We start from the raw sequence: 6004 nt of genomic DNA, 5'->3' as shown, positions 1-6004 counted from the left end.
TCTGGCGCCTGTTATTTGGTGTGGAACAGCTGGGGGTTTTTTTGTTTTTTTTTTTTTACATCCCATAAGACAGGAAGTCAGCGGTCTGGCAAGGGTCTTCTAAAGAAAAGGGGCAAACTTACAGTCAGAATTGTAGGAGAGATTGATAACACTTTGGAAAACAGTGGAGGGTCCTCAAAAAACTAAAAATAGAGCAATCCCACTCCTGGGCATATACCTGAAGAAAAGCAAAAACACCAATTTGAAAAGACACATGCACCCCCATGTTCATAGCAGCATTATTTACAATAGCCAAGATATGGAAGCGACCTAACTGTCCACCAGCAGACAGACGAATGGATAAAGAAGATGTGGTACATATATATATAAAATATACATATATATAATGGAATACTGCTCAGCCATAAAAAACCAAACTTTTGTGCCACAACTGCCGAGCCTGTGCCCCACAACTACTGAAGCCCTCATGCCTAGAGCCCATGCTCCGCAACAAGAGAAGCCACCGCAATGAGACGCCCGCGCACTGCAACGAAGAGGAGACCCCACTCGCCACAACTAGAGAAAGCCTGCACACAGCAACGAAGACCCAATGCAGCCAAAAATAAAATTAAAAAATAAAAAAGAATGCATAGTCTAGTGCAAAAGTAATAATGATGTATTGTGGAGTTAATATCATATGTAGAAATAAAACATGTAACAACAGCACCAAGGATGAGGGGTAGAAATGGAAGTCTACAGTTGTAAGATTCTTACATTATAGGTGAAATAGAATATTTGAAGGTAGACAGGTAGGTTCAAGATGAATATAGTAACTAGATAATTCACTAAAAAGAATACATGTTATGCAAAAATATAAAAAAGAATAACATAACTAGGTTGTGTTGCACACAACTGTTTTATCATATTACAATTATGAGGCATAGGGGTAAAAACAGTCCTGAATTTTATTTGGTGGTGTTTTATTTAAGCTTTTTTATCTATACATATACATGATATAGGCCCACACTTTTTTGGGGGGGGGACTCTTCATTAGATTTTGGAATTAAATATAAGCTACAGGTGAAAAATATCTTACACTATTTTAGTGATAAGGAATCTCTTATAGCCATGAGATGTTTAGACTAGTATTTCCCAAACTTTTCTGTTTTATAGACCAGTAAAATATACTTACCAGATAAAAATCATCTGTATCACCAACATTTCATTTTAAAAGGACATTTAACATCAAAACTTTTCACAATGAAAGACTATTGTTTTGGTTGTCTTTTATGAAGACCTCACTTTGGTGCACTGATTTTTCTAATGATGGGTGAAAACTTCAGCACCAGCTCACAGTGGCTCATAATCCAGTGTTCGTTACCCGTGGTTCTGACCTTCTCCTCTCCCCTCCATCCCAGTTAGCTGGTTCATTAGCCAGAGGTGGCCCAGGTGCCCATCGAAATACTCCCTGGTCCCTCCTGAAGTATCCACCACCTGTGCAGACTGTCTCCTGGTTCGCTCCTGTCTTTTTCCATGTTTCTCAAGTCCCACCTTTTCCTCAAGACCCAACTTACATCTTTTATTCTGTCCCCACCCCCCCCGTCATGATCCTCTTTTTAAGTGAAGCATTTCAGGGAGCTCTTACTTGGTTCTTATCATTCCTTCAAGAAACTAGACCGGGGCTTCCCTGGTGGCGCAGGGTTGAGAGTCTGCCTGCCGATGCAGGGGTTCGTGCCCCGGTCCGGGAAGATCCCACATGCCGCAGAGCGGCTGGGCCCGTGAGCCGTGGCCGCTGAGCCTGCGCGTCCGGAGCCTGTGCTCCGCAACGGGCGAGGCCACAACAGTGAGAGGCCCGCGTACCGCAAAAAAAAAAAAAAAAAAAAAAAAAAAGAAACTAGACTGAAGCTTATCTTTTCATACTTTTTACCACGTTCATCCAACAACTAAAATGTTTTTTTTCCAAAGAAAATTTTTGCCAACACTATTTTAAAATAAATGGTTTTCTTCCTGATTAAAAACAAACCAAAAAACTGCTAACACTAAAAAATGAATTTAGCAAAGTTGCAAGATAGAAAATCAACAAACAAAAACCAACTGTTTCTGTAATGCTAACAATGAACAATCTGAAAAAGAAATTAAGAAAACAATTCCATTGATAGTAGCATCAAAAAGAATAAAATAGGAATAAACTTAACCAAGGAAATAAAAGACTTGTACACTGAAACTATAAAACTATAGGGGCTTCCGTGGTGGCGCAGTGGTTGAGAATCTGCCTGCTAATGCAGGGGACACGGGTTCGAGCCCTGGTGTGGGAGAATCCCACATGCTGCGAAGCAACTAGGCCCGTGAGCCACAACTACTGAGCCTGTGCGTCTGCAGCCTGTGCTCTGCAATAGGAGAGGCCGTGATAGTGAGAGGCCTGCGCACCATGATGAAGAGTGGACCCCGCTTGCCACAACTAGAGAAAACCCTCGCACAGAAACAAAGACCCAACACAGCAAAAATTAAATAAATAAATAATAAAAATTTTTTTTTTTAAAAAAAACCTATAAAGTGAAAGAAAGGAGACACAAATAAATGGAAAGACACTCTGGGATCATGAGTAAGAAGACTTACTAATGTTAAGACATCATTACCACCCAAAATGATCTACAGATTCAAACACAAACCTATATAAAAATCCCAACAACGCTTTTGCAGAAAGAGAAAAATCCACCCTAAAACTCACATGGAATGACAGCGGTCCCCAACTGGCCAAGACAATCTTAAAAAGAACAATTTGGTGGGTGGTCTCACACTTCCTGATTTCAAAATTTACTGCAAAGCTACAGTAATAAACACGGTATGATGCTGCCAAAAAGGCAGACATACAGACCAATGGAATAGAATAGATAACCCAGAAATAAACCCTCATATGTGGCCAAATGACTTTTGACAAGGGTGCCGAGATTACTCAATGGGAAAGGACAGTCTTTCAACAAATGTTGCTTGGAAAACCAGACATCCACATGCGAAAGAATGAAGCTTACCTCACACCATGTATAAAAATTAACTCAAAATGGATCAAAGACATAAATGTAAGAACTAAAACTATAAAACTCTTAGCAGAAACACTTTGTAAAGCTTCATGACATTGGATTTGGCAATGATTCCTTGGATATGAAAAGAGAAAGCACAGGCAACAAAAGAAAAACTAGATAAATTGAACTTAAGAAACATTTAAAACTTGGGCAAGAAAGGACCCTACCAACAGAATGAAAGGGCAACCCAAAGAGTGGGAGAAAATATCTGTTAAGTCATGTATCTGATAAGAGCTTAATATCCAGAATATATAAAGAACTCCTACAACTTAAAAAAAACAATGAACAATGGATATGAATTTCTCCAAATAAGATACAAATGGTCAACAAGCTCATGAAAATATGCTCAACACCACTAATAATGAGGGAAATGCAAACCAGTCCCACAATGAGACAGATACTGCTTCACACCCATTAGGATGGTTCTTATAAAAAAAAAAAAAAGGGTTTTTTTTTTTTTTTTTTTTTTTTTTAATCAGAAAACAAGTGTTGGCAAGGATGTGGAGAAATTGGAACGCTTGTGCACTGCTGGTGGGGATGTAAAATGGTGCAGTCACTCTGGAAATCTATATGGAGGTTCTTCAAAAAATTAAAAATACAACTACCTTATGAAATCCAGAAATTCCACTTCTGTATATATTCCCCAAAGAATTGAAAGTTGGGAGCTGAACAGGTATTTCGACTCCCCCCAAAACAGCCACGTTCATTCCAGCATTATTCACAATAGCCGAACGATGAAAGCAATCCAAGTGCCCATCAATGGATGAATGGGTAAAGAAAATGTGATATATATACACAATGCAACATTATTCAGCCTTAAAGAGGAAGGAAATTCTGTCACATGCTACAACATTATGCCAAGTGAAATAAGCCTGTCACCAAAGAACAAATATCCTGTGATTCTTATGTAAGGTTACCAGAGTAGTCAAATTCATAGAGACAGAAAGGAGAGGGGTGTTTGCCTGCGGCTGCGGGGAGGAGGGGGAGACAGTGTTTAGTGGGAACAGAGTTTTTGTTTGGGATGATAAAAAAAAGTTCTGGAGAGAGATGGAAGGTGGTGATGGTTGCACGATGATGTGAATGTACTCAATGCCACTGCACCGTACACATAAAAATGGTTAAAATGGTAAATTCTGTTATGTAATATTTTACAGTTAAAAAGAAGTCTAATAGTTGTACTAACTTCGAAAGAGTGATTGGAGAATCAGAGGCACCCATGTGTGGCCCCCACACCACCGCTTTCTCTGACCTTCCTTGGCTCCTGAGGACCCAGGTCCCAGCAGTGCCACATTTGGGGAAGAATGCAGAGGCTCCTGGTCACTGAAGCACTGGCTCAGGACTCCCAACTCCGACTCACAGGCAGCACTCAGGAGATGCTGGGTCTCCAGTGGGGAACTCTCTCCTGCCCTGGCTCTTCAGAGGCTGGTTTTCCTAGGAACCAGGGTCAGTGCCTGGGACAGTGTGGGCGAGCCTGGCATGGGACCCAGGCCCTTCTCACCAGGATACCGACTCCAGACTCCCAACTATCGAGGCTAAGAAACAAATGTTCCCTTCACCCAACTGCCATCCACACATCTACACAACCACCAGGCTCCACGCCAACTCTCCAAGCGCACAAGGGCAACTCAGTGGCTTGTTTCAAATGAGTCCTGACCCCAGCTTGCGAGACCCTGTTACACAGTGAGGACTGTCAGACAGATGGGCGTCTTCCCCGTCCAGCCTGACGGCACGATGACACCTGTCATTTTCGATACAGGCTCCTGTCATTCTGCAATCCAAGATGCTTTCTCACAAAAACAGCCAAGTATTTGTAAAATAACTCATAATTAGCTCCAAAGAAAGAATGGGAGAAGGACTTCCCTGGTGGCGCAGCACTTAAGAATCCGCCTGCCAATGCAGGGGACACGGGTTCGAGCCCTGGTCTGGGAGGATCCCACATGCTGCGGAGCAACTAAGCCCGTGCGCCACAACTACTGAGCCTGCGCTCTAGAGCCTGCGAGCCACAACTACTGAGCCTGCGCTCTAGAGTCCGCGAGCCACAACTACTGAGCCTGTGTGCTGCAACTACTGAAGCCCATGCACCTAGAGCCCGTGCTCCACAACGAGAGAAGCCACCGCAGTGAGAAGCCCGCGCACCACAACAAAGAGTAGCCCCCACTCGCTGCAACTAGAGAAAGCCCGCGCGTGGCAACGAAGACCCGACACAGACAAAAAAATAAATTTATGAAGAAAAAAAAAAAGAAAGAATGGGAGAGTCCAGTCAATTGGGCAAAACCCGGCCCCTCAGCCTCCATCCATGCTCTAGGGTGTAGCCTCGGGGGCCAGAGTCAAGCTGGATGAGGTTTAGGCCGTTCCTCCACGACTGGCTCTGGGACTCTGGACCGTGGAGGAGCTGCTCACCCTGAGCTGCACCTCTCTGTGCAGTGGAGGGGCTGTGGGCCCACCTGTTTCCCAGGACTGGAGACCAGCACGGTGACCTCAAGTTGTAGCCATCGGTCCCACCCACCCCAAATGCGCTGGCACCCCAGTCCTAACCCAGCGCCACCACAGTCTCAAGCTTTCGCTGCTTCTAGCACGTTTGTTTACGCCCCCCTGGACTGGACTTGTGGTGAGGTTTGGGTGAACTCAGCTGCAGGCTTCACCCTGTGCTAGCCTGGGACACTGGGGTACAGGGCAGGCCTCGGGGTCGAGGGCCCCGACCCCGAGGGGGCCTTGCTGTCTGGGCCCTGAGCTGTTCAGAGGCTGTCCTCCTCACTGCACATGTGGTACACTTCCCAAAGGGGCGAGTCCTTCTAAATTCAGAATCGTAATTTTAAAGTCACAGCCCCTTCCTCCGTCCTGCCTCAGTTTCTCGTCCTGCTGACAGCACGGCCTGTGCTGGGGAACCGTCCCTCCAGTGTTTTCCAGGGCAGGGCTCTGCTGCTTGGTTCACTCCGTACCTGTGG

Source organism: Globicephala melas, chromosome 15 (assembly GCF_963455315.2).
Source record: "Globicephala melas chromosome 15, mGloMel1.2, whole genome shotgun sequence".
Lineage (NCBI taxonomy): Eukaryota > Metazoa > Chordata > Mammalia > Artiodactyla > Delphinidae > Globicephala > Globicephala melas.
The sequence above is the reverse complement of the archived record's forward strand: the minus strand, read 5'-3'. Positions refer to the sequence as shown.